General features: G+C 57.4%; 1 protein-coding gene across 1 annotated transcript in view; it reads right to left on the bottom strand.

Moving 5' to 3' along the window:
* MID2 (midline 2) overlaps positions 1–16,850 on the bottom strand; it is a 205,704-nt gene extending 188,854 nt beyond the window's left edge. The window contains exon 1 of the mRNA XM_075007991.1: positions 16,715–16,850. The gene's annotated coding sequence lies outside the window, so the exon portion shown is untranslated. The remainder of the gene's footprint in view (positions 1–16,714) is intronic.
* Positions 16,851–19,433: the final 2,583 nt, after the last annotated feature.

The raw sequence follows: 19,433 nt of genomic DNA on the forward strand, positions 1-19,433 counted from the left end.
CCCTCTTCCAACACAAGGCCCCAGCCTAGCAGAGTGCCTCGCCTCCGCCCTCCCCCCGACCAGCTATGGTAGCCCAGTTTCCTCAAGGGGGCAGAACCAGGCCATTCTGATGCCATATGTCCTAACAGTCCCATCTCTGCTGTGGCCTCTCGTGGCTGCCTCTGGAGCCAGCACACCAAGGGCCACTGGCCTCAGCGTGCCTGCCTGCCTCTCGCCCCAGGCAGTCTGCACTCTGTCGCAGATTGCTCGTTTTCACGCTGCGGGCGGAAAGCAGAGAATACTCTAGCTTCCCACGATGACTGACAGACCAGGACAAGTGACTTGTTTTGTTTAGTTCCTTCTGGAGAACACCTCTGCATTTGTTGAGCAGCTCTGCCTGCGTCCCTGCCCTCGAGAAACACCTCAACCTTTTCAGGCTTCTCCATATGCAAAATACCTGTGCCGCATGAAAGGTCACAACCTCTCCGGTAGTCGCTCCATATTTCTGCCTTGCCCAGAATTCTCTCTGTCCATGATGCTCCACGCTCACTTCCCCTCCCTTTGCCCTGGGGTTAAGCATTTCCCATCCTTCTAAACAGCTACTCATATTTAATCTATCGATTAAGGTATTTGTTCTGACAATGACATGAAACCTTTCCCTCTGCAGCTGTCTCCTATTCACCCACTGTGAAATGAAGAGTCATAGCCTTCTGGGTTGGAAAATTTGCAGTGGCAAAGGATCACGTCAATAAAAAAAAAAACGTTGCCTAATATTTAACCATCTGCTGCTACTCCTATTTGCGCAGTCTGATTACATTAGGCCATACTGGGGAGAGAAGTATATTTTTATGATGTATAGGTTTTAAAGGAGGATCCCTAGTGCACCGTACACCAGGGCTGATGCTTAGAACACAGATGAAGTGGAAAACCACAGTCTAGGGTTTATATGGGGAGGGGGAGGAAGGGTTGCTGGTCACTAGTAGGACCAGTTGATGAAGCAAATTAAAGAGGATGTGTCCCATTCCTCTGACTATCAAAGGTCGGGGAATCGCCCTCGTAATGCATAAGAGAGAGGAGATCCCTCCTCAGGCCCAGGTTAAACATATCTAGTTTGTAAATGCATTCCAATTCTGATGTCCCCTCTGCAAACTTGCAGAAGAATAGCTCCTTGTAAATCCTTTATGGAACATCCACAGCACCCAAACAGCCAGGACCCCAGAGGGCGAGCAGCCGGCCAGGAACTGCTGGAGTCCAAGGGTGCTGTGATGTCACAACCAGGCCTCCTCCACCCAGCACCAGACCCCGCCTGACCTCTTTGCTGGGACTCAGAGAGGAAAGCGGGGTTGCTGTACAGGGCTCTGCTTGGGAGCACCTCTGGCACCCTCCAATCGAGGCCGTCCTGGCCCTGCTCAAATCCTGGTGGCTCCAGCTCAGGCACTTCTGACGGATGCCTCACGGTGGAATGACGCACAGAGCTGACAGTCGCACACGTTCTTGTCCTCAGCCCCTTTAGGGCATCAGCAAGTTTCCATCCATGTGCAGAATAAATGTTGTGACATTCACCGAAGAAGGTGCAAATGTGCACCACTGGTGCAATCTTGGGGCCACGTGCTGCCAGCTGTGGGCACTCAGGGTGCGCTGCTAATCAGCTGCACAGCATTTGTAGCTCTCCTGGGTGGCCACCCAAGTGCTCAGCTTACAGGGACCGCTGGTTGCAAGACCTTGGCTCTGGCCTCTGATCTCCAGCACAGAGCACAAGTATCACTCGGTTGCATCAGGACAAGCCATTTCCCCAAATATTTAAGCGAAACACCTCTTCCCTTCCCTATCAGCCCCAGCACCTCTTCCCCATGTCGGTCCCCGGGAACAGATACCCCTCCCTCATTGCTGCCCCGAAGGATTTTATGCAGCCCCATGGCCCAGCCGGAGCGATTGCCAGCCACAGCCCAGGCTCCAGCACGCAGTATGAAAAGCAGCACTCAGCCCTTCCCAGGGCTGAAACCAGCTTGTTTGCTGCCTGGCAGGTTTGGCTGGTTGAGGGGCACTCTACCGGAGACAGCACTCGGAGTCCAAGAATTAAGCCTCTCTTCCACGGTCGCAGCAGTCACTGGGATCCAGATCTGTTTACACGAACTCGGAAAGGGGGAAGAGGGAGCAGCCACCAATGGGAAACCAAGAGCCACATTTATTGTTCTGTAATTACAGTACAGTAACAATCAGGTCTTAGGTAGTGTTCTTAATCGCAGACTCACAGGACTAGAAGGGATAAGGCAAAGCTTTTGATACAGTGTCTCACAACGTTTTTGCCCATAAGTTAAGGGAGCAGGGACTGGACACATGGACTGTAGGATGGATAGAAAGCTGGCTTGACAGGCCACAGACAGGCCACACAGGTATTGCCCCATGGCTCAATGTTTTGTTGGTGGGAGGTTTCAAGTGGCTCGCCCCAAGGATCGGTTCTAGGGCCGGTATTGTTCAATATCTTTGCTAATGATCTGGATGAGGGATGGATTGCACACTCAGCCAATCTGCAGATGATGCTAAGCTAGGGGGTCAGGTAGATACGCTGGAGGGTAGGGATGGGGTCCAAGGTGATCGAGACAAATTGGAGGATTGGGCCAAAAGAAATCTGATGCGGTTCAACAAGAAGAAGTGCAGAGTCCTGCACTTGGGAAGGAAGAATCCCAAGCACTGTTACAGGCTGGGGACCAACTGGCTAAGTAGCAGTGCAGCAGAAAAGGACCTGGGGATTACAGTGGATGAGAGGCTGGATACGAGTCAAGTGCGCCCTTGTAGCCAAGAAGGCTAACAGCATAGTGGGGTGCGTTGGGGAAAAGCATTTCCAGCAGATCTAGAGAAGTTGTTATTCCCCTCTACTCGGCACTGGTGAGACCCCCTCTGGAGTACTGGGTCCAGTTCTGGGCCCCCCACTACAGAAAGGATGTGGATGCACTGGAGTGGGGTCAGCAGAGGGCAACAAAAACGATGACTGAGCTGGAGCACATGGCCTCCGAGGAGAAGCTGAGAGATTTGAGCTTATTTAGTTTGCAGAAGAGAAGACTGAGGGGGATTTGATAGCAGCCTTCAGCTTCCTGAAGGGGGCTCTAAAGAGGATGGAGAGAGACTGTTCCCAGTGGTGTCAGACAGCAGAACAAGGAGCAATGGTCTGAAGTTACAGAGGTAGAGGTGTAGGTTGGATATTAGGAAAAGTTACTTCATCGGAGGGTGGTGAGGCACTTGAATGCATTACCTAGAGAGGCGGTGGAATCTCCATCCCTAGAGGTTTGTAAATTCCAGCTTGTCATAGTCCTGGGTGGGATGATTTAGTCGGGGCTGATCCTGCTTTGGGCCGGGGGCTGGACTCAATGACCTCCTGAGGTCCCTTCCAGCCCGAGAATTCTATAATTCTATGACAGGGCACCAGGGGCCAGAAGGAACCTGGGACCTGCAGGTAAACTCAGGACTAGACACCTGTCCCCAGGGGGCACCCCAAGGCTGGAAGGGCTAATTCCTGGCGTAACCCCTTAGATCCCAGCACTTCCCTCTGGCCTCACAAGGTAGTCGCCCATTACGCATCCCAGGCCAGATAATCCAGCCACAGGCCACTTTTCGCTGCCCCTTACATTGCTCCACTCGTAGCCCTTTGCTACTGCTCTTGCTCAGCGGCCCCTCTGCCCGGATGGCTGACACAATCAGAAATCATTTTCTTCCAAGGCCTGGGTCGGAAGAGTATTGGCAGCAGACAGAGGCTACAGCATCTCTCTTTTTCCAGCAGCAGCCCAGCCTTCCTTCTGCGCAGTTCCAGACATGCGGCAGTTAATTATAACGGTAATTTATCTACACACGAGGCAGCTTTCCCCTGCGACCTAACAGAGCAGGAGGGACAGCTCTCACTGATTGGCCATCTCTCTGCTGAGGCGTACCGTGGAAGAACGCTTCGTCTATTACACTGGGGTCTTCCTTTAATGAGCAGAAAGAAAAATAAATGCTTTCCCTCTTGCATTTTGAGTGCGTTGCACCGAACAGCGGAAGATCACTGGAATAATCACAGGGCCTAGCACCAGCTCACAAGAGGGGAAAAAAGCAGTGTATACACAGGCATAGTCTCCCCTTGAGAGACACTGTGTCTCTATTTGCTACACAAAGCATGGGGGCATGTTTCTCACACTGCAATAGGAGAATCTGCCAGCAGCAAAGGGCTGAATGAAATATTTGCCAAAGAGCAGGAGCTGAAATCAGTTCAGTCGCCTGCCATCCAGCATACACTACAGAGCTCCCTTCGCAGCCCAGCACTGTCAGAGCGCTTGGTGCTTGGCTGTGCCCAGGGGAGGAAATGCCCAGCAGCCCCTCAGTGGCATGGTGCAGAACAGTTTGTATGTGTTGTAACAGGATCAGGTCAGCAGGCCCCAAGCGCAAAGCAGCTCAGGACCCAGCCTGGGCTAGGGAGAGGAGCAGAAAGAGCTAGTTAACCTCTCCTGCGGAGGCAACAGGGTGTGGCAGCAGGTAATCAATTAAGGGGAGCCAGCTGATCTGACTGTGGCAGGCTTAAAAGCAGCCCAGGCAAACGGAGCCAGGAGAGGCCGTGGAGGAGCTGACACACACACGGTGAGGGACAGAAGGAAGAAGCCAAAAGCTGATCAGGGGTCGGGAGAGCGCCCATAAGACAGCTGGGGAGGGAGGAGTGGCGGTGCTCCCCTCCACCAGCCAGACCCACAGCCCTGGAAGTCAGAGAGGAGGGAAGACAACCAGCCACAGCAGGGGTAGCCACAGCCCAGACCCTACAGTCCTGGGGCAGAAGCGAGGGACCCAAACCAAGTCAGGAGTGACTCTCACTCAGCAGGAAAACAGCAGGTTTATTAGCCAACAGGTCACAGCGTCTTACAGAGGAGGCAGTAAGCAGGCAGGGACAGCCAGTCCCATCCATGTGGGGGAGAGGAGAACCCAAGGGGACCCCCAAGCCAGGGCCTTGCCCCCTCCTTTGTCTCTCCCTCCCCTAGCCCAGACTAACTGCTTCCCAACTCCCAGTTCCCATTCAAACCCCTCAGGCTCCACCTCCCCCTTTGTCTGCAGTCCAGAGGTGTCACCTGGTCACCCTCAGCAGGAGACCCACACCCCCTGTGAGCACCCCCCCACACACACACCCATCCTCCACTACGTCACACCTAGCCACAGTACATAATGCCTCTCATCTGAGGATCGCAAAGCACTGTACGGACCTATACGACTGACACAGCCTCAATTCCTCCGGGGGCTAGTTTGCTTGCTACAGTGACTGGGCCTCATAGGCCTCATGAAAAAACCGAGCAACAGAAAATTAAGTGACATGCCCACGGCCACAAACGGCTGGGCACACACCAAACCAGAACCAGGGTTACTGACTCAAGGTGCCATGGTTACCACTCCCACTCCAGAGAGGCGACGGGGGATGAGAGGAAGAAAAGAGGCAGAAAAAAATGAGATTGAAACAGGAAGCCGCAAGAGACAGAATCTGCACACAGGCAACAAATATGAGTCCCCAAACCTGTATAAACTAGGGCTGGGATTCTCTCTGTGTGGTTTGGTGACCTTAACAAACCACGCTGGCTTTCCTCCTGAGGTCTGCCACGTCATCACAGCCCCACAAGGGCATGCCAGCCACGGGGCTCCCATCAGCCCTCGTGTCGGCTTCAGGAACCTGCAGAACCGCAGCTGATGGGAGCATGCAAACGGCTGAGCATTACCTTACCTCTAATCACCCAGCTACAGAGACTTGTTATAATCACCTCCTAATGACTGAAAGGATAATGTTGATTGATAATTATTCATTAGCTCAAGTGCTGATTAAATGACTTGGACTCACAGGAGCTAAGGGGAATTAAAGGAGGAGGTGTTATTTCCTTCACCACACCAGGACGTGGGGCAGTAAAGGTGAGGCCGGGCGGGAGCACAGGATCTCCACCGCAGTGGCAGCAGCTCCTCACACTGACGCAGCTCTTTCCAGGGAGGGTTACAAAGATCTCAGTTCTCCCAGGTGTCCCTGCTGGTGTTCAGCACGGCTCAGGCAGCCCTGGGAAGTGGCAGTGAGGCACCTGCGGTCTCCGGCCACGCTGAATGCAGCGGTGTGGGGCGGGACTGGGTTGCCACACTTGTTCTGTCCCTGCACAGCTGGCCCAGGCTAAGGACACTGGCTGTGGGCATCCAGCCATGGCCAGTCGGCTGGGACCCCTTTGAAGAGGCAGGACCCCCAACCTGCAGGGCAGCTGCTGTGCCAAACACACACAGGCTCCTATGCAGCCTATTTCCCAGCACGTGAGCAAAGGGAGGGCTGCTCCGCCGTCCTGCCCAGCCTTCGGTGCTGCATTCGTGCCGAGGGGCGCCATGCTGGGAGAGCAGGTGAGGGGGTGCAGCACCTACCCCCGGGAGCTCAGAACATGGCCGGCACTGCCCCTAGGAATGGCAGACCATTTCCCAGAGAGCCCGGCTGAAGGGACTGCAGGAAGTGTCCTGCGAGGATGGGCTTGCACCGGGGAGCTGAGGGTGAGCAGGGGACACCAAGGGAGCAGCAAGCCGTGGGGGCTGCATAGAGCAAAGGGAACGAGAAGGAAGACCAAAGACATGGGCTGGGCCTGAGGAGCTGCTGGATGGATCTGAAGTGGGGTGTGAGGCCCCCTGAGGATGCGACTTGAGCAGCAGCGCTGGGGATGGGACGGGAGGAAGGAGGTGAGATGAGGTGAGCAGAGCAGCAGGGTGGCCTGGAAGAGGTGTTTGCGCCAGTGGAGGTGAGCAGCAGCCAAGCCATTTGGGTTGGGGTAGATCACAGTTAGCAATGGTGCCAGAAGGCGGCAGCCCCTGGCACAGACAACGCATCAGAGGTGGCCAGAGAGCACAAGCGAGAAATCACAAGAGGGCTGAGGGCAAGAGGTGCCGACACAAAACCAGCTCCGGAAATCGGGGCGCGTGGTCATGCAAGGAGTCAGGACAGGACACAGAGCCGATGCACCGGGCTGCAGGAGGACAAGGGCTGGGAGGGTGGTTTGGGTCTGCACAGGAGAGGAGAGGGAGACAGGGCTGGCAACTGACTGGAGGCGGCAGACCCAGAGATGCTGACAAAGGAGCTCCAAGGAACAGCTGAGGCTCAGAGCGCAGAGCAGGGAGGGACCCATGGACACAGCCAGTCCCCAGGAGGTGACCGTGGGAGGGTATTTTCAGGGAAAGTGAAGGCTGAAGAGCAGAGCAGCAGCAGCGGGCGCCTTATTCAGATGGCTGAAAGGCACTGGGGAGGAGGCAGCAGCTGGAGAGCCAGGGGGTCAAGGACGGGGACTTGGGGATGTGAGCACATTTGCGGGGCTCAGAGAAGTCAGGCACGAGTGGAGTTAGGGGGCAGGAGCCGAAAAGCCCCACCTGGGGATCCAGCAGAGGGTGTCTTGCTGGAGGAGACGAGAGGTGCTGCGGGGGCAGAAATCAGGATGCTCATGACGAAACGGCCAAGCTCTGCGGGGAGGGGGAGGAGGAAGAAAGCAAGTTTGGGATGCAGAGCTAGAACCACCGTCTCAGGAGACAGCTTGGGCAAGGCCTGGCTCCCAGCTGGCTAAACACAAATCGACCCGGAACAGTAACGCTGCCTGCAAAGGAGCAGGAGGTAGAGTGGGACAGAGCAGGATCCTCCCCACATGTCTGCAAGATGACACACACAATCCCAGACGGTCCCTTCCTACGTGTGTGCTAAAGCCCCCAGCACGTGGGAGCGAGACTGGACCATCAGCAGCCAGGGAAAACCTCCCAGGAAAGCCAGAGCACACTTCTGGAGGCATCTCTGATGGGAGCAAAATCATGTCTTGGAGCACTTGCTCCCCACCCATCATAACACCAAGCCCACACCCGGAGAAATCAGGGCCAGTTTGCTAAGGAAACGGAATCGTTTCTGGCTTGTCCCCAGCCCGCTCCTGAAGGACAGGGTCTTGCAAGAGAAAAACGAAGCTGGAGAGCGAATTGCAGATTGAGGCGTCAGCATGCAGCACAAGCAGGCCCACGTTCACACACAGCAGTGTTCAAATCCCTGGAGAAAGGGTTCCACTCTGGCTTCCAATCCATCAGACTCTGGATTCAATTTGCAAAGGCACGGGAAGACGAGAGCACGATGCGCCGGCACTAATGCACCCAGAGAAGTCCTCCTCCGCCGCCGCAGGCACGTCCTCCAAATGAGCTCTCGGTGTTTACACCGAACGTTCAGGAGACAGCCAACGTGTGGGAACGCTACGCCGGCCGAATTCCAGAGACAGTCAAGTGCCAGTTTTAAGTCCGTGTCAGATGCTTTCGGATAAATAAAAGGCTTTTACGCCAATAAATCTCAGCAACATCTCAGTTTCTGGATTTCTTCTGCGGCAACATCTCACGCATCCTGGGCTGCATTATAAACGCCATCAACACACACCCAAGTGCAAGGACCTGGTTCCGCCACTGCTTGCTGCTTCCAGACGTGGCAGCCCAGTACCCACGCTGCAGGAACCTTTGCTGTGGCTGGCCCGGACTGGCCCTCTCCTATGCAGCTGCCAAGAGGCACAAGCATAACCGGCCCCCGGGGAGGGACTCTGGAGCCCAGGGGTCGGTGCGGGAGAGAGTCTTGCAGCAGCCTAGGTGGTATTGTGCTGAGGGTGAAGGGAGGATCCCAGGATCCCAGCCTCTCCATTCCCACTGTAACCTCGCTGGACAGGGGGCTTTCCAGCTCGGGGGCCTAGCGTGTCGGGTAACTTGGCCGTTGCTCATTCACTAGCTGGTTGGCTTTGCACAATAAAGACGTTGGATTTGTAGCCCCATGTCAGCGTGAGCCGCTGAGTGTGGTTATTCTAAGCAGTCCCTGCACGTGACTTGCAGCTGGCATCCCCACCTGGCAGAAGGAACACAGGAGAGGACAGGATTGCTCCCCCAGGCCCTGCACCTCCGGGATCCACTCCCCAGCATTTGCAGGAGCGGAGCAGCAGCAGCGTTAGGGTCTCTCCCCCAGGGATCCCTCTAATTTTTTTCCATCCCTGGGTGGAATAAATGTTGTTAACATGCACAAAGGCATGTGCGGCTGTGCACCACCAGTAGAAACACAGGCTGCCTGTGGCTGTGGGAGCTCTGCTAATCAGCTGGGCAGCACCTGAATCTCTCCTGGGGGCCGCCCAAGCGCTCAGCTCACAGGGAACACTGGCAGGTACTCTGGGCACTGGGCTCCATAGACCCCTGCTTTGGGGGCTCCCGTTAGTGCTCACGTCCTGCAGGGAACAGAGGATGCTTTTCTAGGCTGCAGAAATAGCAGGTGCAGAGACTCTCAGGTCCACAGTGCGAGAGAAACCAGCCGTCCCTAGCCCAGCCCTAGAGGCAGCACGGAGGTGCAAGGGGACCTCCCCCCAGTTGCTAGCCATGCTCGTGCAACAAGCACCCAGCTGTTTCCCTGCTTGTCCTGGCCCTCCAGCTACTGAGAGTTCAGCTTTCCCTGCACCTCCCAGCGCCAGGCTGCGCTCCAAGCCTCTGGCGTCCTCCTGCTCCTGGGCAGTGGACGGTTTAGAGCACCTTCTGCCGGCTGGGAGCAGCCTGCTGGCCCAGAAGGGTGCCCCAGTCAGACCCATTCCCTTCTGCGCCCTGCAGTGCCTAGTGCTGCTTCAGCTCCTTGGCGCTGCCTCGCACCCAGCGCCAGGCAGCAGGACAGTAACCACAAGGCACCGGCTCTCCGGGGAGGAGACAGTTCAGAGGCCATCAGTGCAACTCAGCTCCTACGACCTCCAATGGCACTGCTCAAAGGGAGCTGAGGCCAACCCCTTTGGAAACAGCCAGCTTGTCCCTCCCGGCGCTGGCTAACCTGCATTCTAATGCAATGCAATGCAATGCAGCAGCAAGCCGAGGTCCTCAAGCCTGTCCCTCCCCCCCGGACACAGCCAACACCACAGCCAGGTTCGTAACAGAGCACCCACCTCAGTCCCGGCTCCAAGGGCCCTTCTGCCACAAGGCAGGTTAATTGCTTCATGCCAACAGGTGCTAACGTCACAGCTCAAGTCGCACTCTGCACAGCCTCCGAAGCACCCCGTGTTTCGGGTCCTTGAGCATAATTAACCCGCCCGCCGCTGCCTACTCATCTTAATCAGCCCAGGTCCGCAACCAGATCTACTGGGGGACACAGTTCACACACACTGCTTCTCCCCAAATAACAGACACCAACCGAGTCCCCGGTGCCTCGGACCTGCTGTTGAAAGAGGCTGCACGCACCCGGCAGCTTTTCTGTTTACTTCCACACAGCTTCTCTCCCAGCACTGAATGTATTACGCTGGTGCTGACACTTGGCATTACAACAGCCCCTGCTTGCTACCAGGAGCAAAGACTCTGGCGTTTGGTTTGCGCAACTCACTCAAAACTAGATTCAAATGAAATTTTCTTAGGCCTCTACCCCGAGGTGGTGTAGTTAGTGGGGCTGTAAAATGAGGGAAAAAAATGAAACAGACCTCCCGATTCAGCTGACTATTCAGCATGAGTCCTACTGGGGTAGCCCCGTCAGACGAGCATCTCAAGCCACACTGGCAATCGCTTTCGCCCTGGTCTCACTGATAAGAAACTTACAGCCCACTGGGCTCCTGACTTCCGCTCTCAGCTGCTGAGCCATTTTCACGCCCAGCGCTCATGCTTCCCATAGAGGCACGTGTGCTCTGAGCAGCTTCAGCAGACTCCTTAAGAGCTGCCAGATAGTACCACTTCCTCGCACCACTTGGAGGTTTTGGGGGGAAGATGGGGTGTTTGGCCATTCGCTTCCCCAACGAGTGTAAGAGTCCCAGTTCAACACTAGGAGCTTTGTCTGAGAAAACTGCCAGAACAGGCCCAAAACCGGCACAATGCTGGGCCGAGCACGCACACCCCCTCCGCCGGCCAGGCTTCCAGTGCGTGCCTTCCCTATGCCTCAAGCAGAGCCCGGCTTTATGTCCCTTCTAGCGCTTGGCAGCAGTTTATGGTGCCAGACACCAGAACGGCAGCTGCTGGGGAGAGAAGCGACACCCGGTTATTAAGCCGGGTTGCTCGCAATGGTATGCGGGGCACGTCTTTCCCTCCGGCCATCTCCTAGTTAGCGCGGTTTTAAATAATAAATACTCTCCAGCTCCCTTAAGTAACATCCGCTGCCTATTCAGAGGTTCCTCCTGGCTCGGCACTACAGCCGGCCGTGCCGGATGCTCGCAGTCCCGGGGAACGGGGTGCAGACGGAGGCACGCTAACGGCTGGCACCAGGACGCAGCTGCCGCCTTTGCTCGCGTACACCTCTTCCACACCCATAAATAGCCACACAGGGAAGCGACAAGCAGCAGCACTGACATGCTGCTCGGCACGTCCAGCGCCCTGCTCTGGCAGCCAGGCTCCCTCGGGTGCCACGGCGCACACCATTGCCAGAGAGGGAGCAGCCTGGCTACAAACAATCCTCCAGATTGCCTGGCCGCTTGGCCGACAAGCCAGATGCAGCCGGAGCCTCTGCATGCCCAGCTTACAGATCGATCATCGGCCTCAACATCTTCCCCTCTGCATTGGCCATTACCATCAGCTCTCCTTGGGCCCTGCCTTATCAGCGGAGGCCCCCTGCCCTGCAGAGCATGCCCTGGGCGTGACACTCGGGGGGTGGGAAACAGGCAGAGCTCCTTGCCCGCCCCCCCCGCAAGCAAAAGCAGCCTTGAGCAGAAAGAGGAGCTTGCCACAAAAGGGGGCCTGCAAAGGGGGAAATCGCTGGCCTCCTGCCCTCACTAATTCTTTGAGATGGTGAAGTCTGAAAGTCGTTTAAACCCAGAGGCCCGGCTGCTCGGCCCTGCCCCTGGAGACGCTCAGCCAGGGAGCACAGACAGCGTGGCATGAAGGGCAGCATGAGGAGAGGGAAGATGCCGCCCACCCGCCATGCTCCCTTCACATTGCTCATCCCTGGGGGTCAGTGGCAGGTCTTGTCCCGCCCCTCCACAAGAGCGCACGCGCGTCTGGGCAGGGTCGGAGCCGCAGCCTGCGCCCACTGCCGGATGGGGTCGCTGGGCCATGCCTCCGACCAGCAGCGCTAGGAAGGACGGACCCATGGGAGGGACTGGACCCCAGCCACATCCGAGACCCACAAGGCATCCTCCAGCACAAGCAAGAACGGGCTGGCTTGGGGGGACCTGGAGCAAAGCCACTCGCCAAACCCGTCACCTCCTGCACCACAGAGAAGGGCACCGCCCCATTGCGAAACGCCCGCTGCAGGTCCCCGCCGAGGGGCAGGACTGGAACGCCAGGGTTCAATTCCCGGCTCTGTGACCTGGCCGCAGCCCCTCCCCTTTTCACCCCAGCGAACGCAGACAGCTGGGCGTCGGGGGGTGGGGGGGGCTGCAGCTCAGCAGAGTACTGCGTGCCAGGCAGGATGCAGCCCCAACACTGTGCACTCGGGGTGGGGGGCTCTTTTCTCCTGCTCCAACCCGCTGTCCAAGCACTCTCCTGGGAGCTTACGGGGCAGGCCTCCTCCTTGCCCACAGAGCGCTCCTCACGAGCCTCTGCTTCTGTTTCCCCTGCACTCTGCAGCAGCACTAGCTGCTCCTCCTGGCAGCATGCCCCGAAATTCCCCAGGGTTGGGCAGGTTGCAGGCCCCCAGGCTGGGGCCGGGGGGGGGGGGGGGGGGGGCTGTGCTCCCCCAGGGACCATAGCCCCTTCCTCTCCCTAGGGAGTGCTCACCCTGAGCACGGCTGCAGTTCAGAATGGCGCCCCCGAATAGAAGGGATTGCTGGGCGTGCTCTGTGCGAGGCCACGAAGCATCAGCTGTGAGCCATCCCCCCTCCGCCCCAGGGACGGGGCTGCCTCCCATGCTGCGGAGGGAGATAAAAAACAGGGACGTGGGCAGCAACGAGGAGCTTCGAGCAGCTGCAGTGCAAGCAGGCGACCCTTGCGATAGGCCGGCCGAGCGCATGCAGCACCCCCCAGCCCGGTACGGCGCTGGGACAAGCGAGCCAGGATTAGACACAGACCATTTTAACACACACAGAGACCAGCTGCCCTGGGGATTTGGGAACTGGTCACTTTGGGGCAGGGCTGCATCACTGGGGGCAGCAGGAGGACCCCAGCCTGGGACCCAAGGGACAAGCAGCCCCGTATGCGATTAGCTTGCCCTGCTTTTGCATGGGGCCCAGGGACGGCGTCTCCCTGCACAAGCATTGTGGTACGTGCCTGTTTCAGCACAAAGATCTGCAGTGCTCAGGGCAGCAGGCCAGGCTGGGGAGACAGATGGGGGGGGGGGCCCCCAAGGAGGGTTGCAGGGCCCCATGACCAGTCTCCCCCACCAGGCTTGCAGGTAAAGCCAGTGGTTCTGCCACATACTCCATACTGCCAGCCTCACAGAGCCCCCCCAGATCCAATCCTCTGGCGTTCAGGGTGCGAGCAGCAAACACGCCGGAAGGAGCCAGGCCAGAAAAGAGGTAGGAGAGAAGCTGGGGCAGGACACAAGGGGCACCAGACTGGGGGTGGCCACCCCCACCCAGCAGGAGGAAACGGAGTTGGGAGGCCCGTGCCCAGCAGTGGTGTTCAGCTGGGTCTCTCTCTGGTCTCCTTCCTAAGAGGAGCTGGTACGGAGAGCTGGGCTGCTCTCCCCAGCCCGCCTCTCGCGCCTCAGGGAGGGACCCAGGAGCCCAGCAGCGGTGGACAATGCCAGAGCTGCCCCAGCGCAGGCAGGGCTGCAGTGCTCCAGTCCTATTGCTGTCCTGGATGCAACGCACATCAGCTCCAGCCTTGTTCTGCTTCCTCCTCCGCAGCCAGAGAGGGACAGAAACCCACTCTTGGCCGCTGGCAGAGGAGTTCCTTTTCTCCGCGGCTAACAGCCGCACTTGGGAAAACAGGAAGCTGGTATCAGATTAAAGAGCCGAGACATTCCATTCCTGAGTCCCGGCCAGCCAGGGGAACTCTGCTTTGCGAGGCTGCTGCTTTGCCGGACGACCGTGGCCCTGCACGCAGCACAAGACGGAGATTTCAGATTCACACAAGTGCTAGAGTTTTTCCTCCAGTAACCAGTCCTCCCCAGCATCCCTGGGAACACAACACAGCCCTGTCACTACACACACGATGCAGCAGCCACGTAAACACCACAAACAAAAGGCCCAATAAGGTCACTTGTTTCCTTCCCTGCTGTGTACTCTGCTCATTAATCAGTGCGACTAACAGAGTTGCTCATTTATAATAGATGACACTAAACCCGAGTTCTCATTAAGCCGTGACGTACAACTGCTCTCGGGGAAGAACACCACCACACAGCCAACTTCACACCATTGGCTGGGAAGCAGGATGCGCCACACACCCAGCCACCCGCCACCCACCCCCCGCAGCCGAGCTGCAGCAATGATCAGAATCCTGGGAGACTCCAAACTCAAGCCAGGGAGCTCCTAGGGCCACGCACGCGGCTGTGTTCTTGGCAGGTAGCCCCGCAGCACCGAAAGCACCAGCGCGGTGCAGCTGACAACCATTCCGCTCAGACAGCTGCTGGGAGCTTGGCGAGCGACATGAGCAGCAATGGGCTCGAGTCGCAGCTCAGCAACCCAACTGAAGCCCTGGATCCAGACAACTCAGGCCTTGCTATGCAGAGCCAAAGCAACCCGGGGTTGGTTTGGGGGTTTTAAATATCACAGAAGGCAGCTCCGACAGCCACCTGGCCCCTAGGCTTGCAGTGTGGGCCATCCCCCGGAGCCAGGAGTTCAGTGACATGAGTACAATATGCAGACCTAAGCCTGTATCACTGAACAACAATGAGCAGAGCTCTGCCTTAAATGGCTGCTCTTCCAAACAGCCCCTTCCTTCCTTGCCTTAGTGCTAGTCCCTGGCTTGGCCCCCAAAGGGGAAGGTACAGTCTTTTTAAGAACAGCTTCAGGTGCCCGGCTGCAGACACCCCCCCTCCCCACAGGGGCTGGTCCCCCATCCCGGCCATCGCTTGGAACTCAGCATTACGGAATACCATGGCATTCAAACTCAGCAGCCCCGGCCCCCTCTGAGAATGCCCATCCTGGGAAATACACCACAGACACACTTCTCTCTCCCCCCGCCCCCGTCACCCAAGACAGGCCAGGTCAAGTCAGGCAAAGTCATCTCAGAAGTGACCGAGGACCACCAGGCAGGGAGCAGAAACATCAGCCGCAACAAACCTAAAGATCAGCCAGCCTCAAGGGGTAAAAGCACCTCTGTCTGGGGACATGATTCACTCCCCCCCCCCCCCCCCCCCGCCCCAAAGGATTTCAAGTGACAGTCAATTTATGTTTGAACAGTCAGAAGCCAAACACAGTCACCCTCAGAAATTGTTCCTCCCGTCTTCAGACACACACACACACTGTCTGCAAACACAACACTTAGCAGTCGCTTAACATGTTGCACCTCTGACAGGGATGCCGCTGGGTCCCATTATTAAGGTGAGCGACTGATTTCAGTGCAGGGAATTTAGCAGCTGCAGCAGCAGCAACTTCAGAAGAGCAGTGTTTACAGATCAGGCAGGGTAACTTTTAGCAGCTCCCGCAGCTTTCCCTTAGCACTAACTAAGGCTCCTCTGGGCACAGACTGGCCTGTAATTGTCTGTAAATATCAGGCGCATCCCAGGCTCTGAGGGCAACCACTGCACCCAGCCAGAACTCCAGGCAACCCTCCTCCTGCAGCTGTCCCCTGCTGGTTCTTTTCCCCGCAGCTCCCTGGTACGCTGAGTTCCAGTCACTTGTGCGCTTGGTACTCGCCCATTAAGGCAAGTTGTCGCCTTTCTTCCTTCTGAGGAGCCTTTATTATTTATGCATGAAAAGGAAAAGAGGAGGGGAAAGCAACACAAGCAGATTCTTACCAAGATAGGGGCAGCAGTGGCTGGCGCAGCTAAAAAACTGCCCATAGGAAACAGAGGCAGCTGGCCACTACCGCCTGTCCGCCTCTCTACCAGGCGACCTTCTCGCCTGAGCAGGACACCAGCCGACTTGGCGCACGTTAAAGGAGCCGGGAGGGGGTGTTCGATCTCGTTCAGCGGCTGAGGCAGCAGCTCACGCGGGTGCCCAGGCCGGCTCAGCAGGGGGCGCTGCGCTCCCGACTCCCCGCAAGCTGCCCCCCGGGAGCTGGCTGCGCGCGTGGAGGACCACCACCCCCGCGCCCGGCGCTGCACGCGTACCCGGCCCGGGCAAAGCTCCGCGTCCCCGCCGCGCCACCACCGCGCCCAAGGGCAGCGCTGCCGCGGCGCGGGGCGGAGGCGTCACGCCCAGCACCGCGGGGAACAGGCAGCAGCCCGCGGCCGGGGAGAGCTGGGAGGCGCCCCGGCAGGTCTCCGGCCCCGACCCGGGCCGGGCCGCGCCGTTCGGCAGCGGCCGGACAGGGGACTCGGTGCGCGGAGGGGCCCTGCCCGGGGCTGCGGGAGTAGCGGGCACCCCTCACGCCGCGGCGCTAAACTTCCCGGCCACGGGCAGCGGCCCCGCGCTGGGGCCGGCTCCCGCCAGGGGCCCGTGGCCCCACTCCCGGGCCGGGGCGCCCAGAGCAGCCCGCGGGCGTGGGGGGAGCGCTGGTCCCGGCCGGGGCCCGCCGGCAGGAGCGGGGCAGCTCTGGCAGAGACGCTGGGAAGCCGAAAGCCTGGATCTGCGGGGGGCCGTGACCTCCCGAGCCGAGCCGAGCCGGACGCGCCCGCGCCGCAGCGCAGCGCGACTCGGGTTGGGCAGCAGCTGGCGATGTGCGCAGGGGTTCGGTTCACACGCTCCCGCCCGCAGCCCGCCCGGCCCGGCCCGGCCCGGCCCCCGCCTACCAGCGCGCTCCGGCAGCCGCCCCGCCGCTGCCCGCTCATCTTGGAGGCGCAGGAGAGACAGCGCCGGCCGGGGAGCGAGCGGCGGCGAGCGGGGAGGCAGGGCACAGCCGCGCCGCCCCCGCCCCCAGCCCCGCCTCCCGCCCGCGCCCCGCAGGTGAGGCCGCGCCGCGCCGCTCGGGGCTGGAGGCGGGGAAGCCCGTCCGCGCAGCCGCCCGGCCACGTGCTCCGAAAGGCCCGGAGCCCGGCCCGGCGCCCCACGCCGCTGCAGGAGCGCGCCGCCGGGGCGAGTTCCCACCCCGAGCTGGGGCTCCAGGCTCGCCGCAAACGCAGGAGGCCGGTGGTGCCTCACCGACAAGCCCGGCTGCAGGAGAAGGAGCAGAGTCAGACTCACCCACACCTCCGCGCCCCGTGAGCCTTCACCCTCGGGCTTCGGCGGGGCTCCTGGTCCTAGTGACAAGGTGGAGAAGTTTGGAACCGGAGCCCTGCCCGGCCCCTGGAGTTATTGATGGTCTTGCTCCATGAGTGTGGGGTTTCGAGATGCAGCGGGAGGGCCCATCCGGCTGGCTGATCCACCGAGATAAACCCTTCGACCCAAGCAGGGCATCACGGGCCAAGATCTTCCTCTGCACACCAGTTTAGAGAATCGGGGCCAAAGTCTGTGGCACCCTGCAGGGCTGAGGGAGCCACTGAGGAGCATTTTTCACAAGAGAGTAAAAATGTCAAAGGTTGCCTCACGCACATGTCAGGCCAAGGCCTTAAAGGAGACCTATGGAGTGTTTTATTATTCCTTATTCCAGCAGAGGAAGCACTTTAAGCTGAGATTCAATTTCTTTGCAGTAACACTTTTAATGTGTTTGCTTTTCCCCTGACAGACACAGCTGAGAAAGAGATTAGGATTTTTTTTAATATATTTCTTGAGTTCAGAAAAGTGTTGAAGGGTGTTTTATACATCGGAAAGACTTGGGCAAGTTTGAATTGTTATTGCTGTCTATCCAATGGGCTTGTATACAGTAGTAACATCCCAAAAAAAAGCAAGAAAGGGGAAAATTAGTCTTTAGAAACAGTGATAACAGGTCTGCAACCTGTGGCTCCAGAGCCGCATGTGGTCCTTTAATTTGTGGCTCCCAATGCTATCATTGCAAAGCAAAAGAGCCTTTCCAGATTACTTTTGAACATCTAAAAGCTGAATGATGACCCACTCGTATCAAAATAGCAAACGATATGTGATCTCACAATGTCGGATAAGTCTCCCTTTAATATGTAGCAGTAACAGAGAAGGAGCCGTGTTAGTCTATATAGTATCAAAACAAAAAAGCAGTCAAGAAGCACTTTAAAGACTAACAAAATAATTTATTAGGTGACCTTCCGTGGGACAGACCCACTTCTTCGGACCATAGCCAGAACAGAACAGAACAGAACAGCTGTTCTGGTATGGCTATGATCCGAAGAAGGGGGCCTGTCCCACGAAAGCTCACTTAATAAATTATTTTGTTAGTCTTTAAAGTGCTACTTGACTGCTTTTTTATTTTAATGTGTACAGTGCATTGTGGGATAGGATACTGTATCTGTGTTTTGATCACATTGCTAATAAAGTCTTGATTTTGAAAAGGAAGCTTTCAGCTTTCCCGCTGTGAAACACAACACGCATTTTGAGAAAGAAAACAAACAGGAAGTAAAACTGGCAAAATGAAAGTGGGCTTGGGAGTGAAAGTCAGAAAGACAGTGGTACAAACACACACACCTGAAGTGGGAGGAAATAGAATATGTAAAATGTTTGTGAACGTCCTGCAGTAAACACATATCCCGTTACAAATCATGGTGTGCGCTGTTCTTAAACTGGGGGCTACCAAAAGGGCAGTGTGACGTTATTTATTAAAGCCTGTCTCGTTTTCACATGCATTGCAGCCATTGAGTTACTGAGTTTTTTACCGAATTAAAAAAAAATGGCTCTTCTTGCTCGCCGACCCCTGTCCCGCCACATAGGAAGACACCAAACTGGTTATTTAGACCTGTCTAGGATGTTAACGTTAGCTACCTCTTTCCTCGCTTTTTTATTTTAGCAGTTCCTGAACTTTGGATCGGAGCCCCCTGTAAAATCTCTCCAGCGGTGGAGTGGGTCTTGACACTCCCAAGGACGTGGCAGATGCTATTTTACAATCTGATGTGTCCAGCACGTCCCCCTTGCTGCCAGACTGGCACCTCTTCAGCTGCCACCTCACTGCATCTGCTGTTTGAACCTGCAGCCTCGGGAACAGCAGCATCTAATTCATGGCTCAGCCCGCCAGCCACGTCGCTGTCCGTGTTCCCCGTTCCCAGGGGGAGGGTCAGCCCACTACCCCTCTCACTCATAGTCTCTGTGCCACTCATCCAGAGGCTGGAAGCGGGGTCCAGACCCACCCTGCACTCAGGGTTCCAGTGCAGGGACCCTCAGTTCAGCAGACTGAGCCTTCTCTCTCTGGCCTTTCTGCTCTAACCTGGGGCTCCTTTCTGCTACGGGGTCCCTTTTTCTTCCCAGTTTTCCATATCCTCTTTCTCCAAAGCCTCATGCAAGGGAGTGACCACAACTTCCTCCTTCCTTTCGCCCAGGATTCTCTGCCTTTTCCCTGCTGCTGCTTTTCCTGCCCAGCTGAGCCTCTTTAATCAGCTGCCTAATGCATTAATTGGCCCGCCTGCCCTGCATTCAGCCCTGCGCCCCACTTCATTGCACATACAGTGCATG

This window comes from Carettochelys insculpta, chromosome 13 (genome assembly GCF_033958435.1).
Source record: "Carettochelys insculpta isolate YL-2023 chromosome 13, ASM3395843v1, whole genome shotgun sequence".
In the NCBI taxonomy this organism is placed as follows: domain Eukaryota; kingdom Metazoa; phylum Chordata; order Testudines; family Carettochelyidae; genus Carettochelys; species Carettochelys insculpta.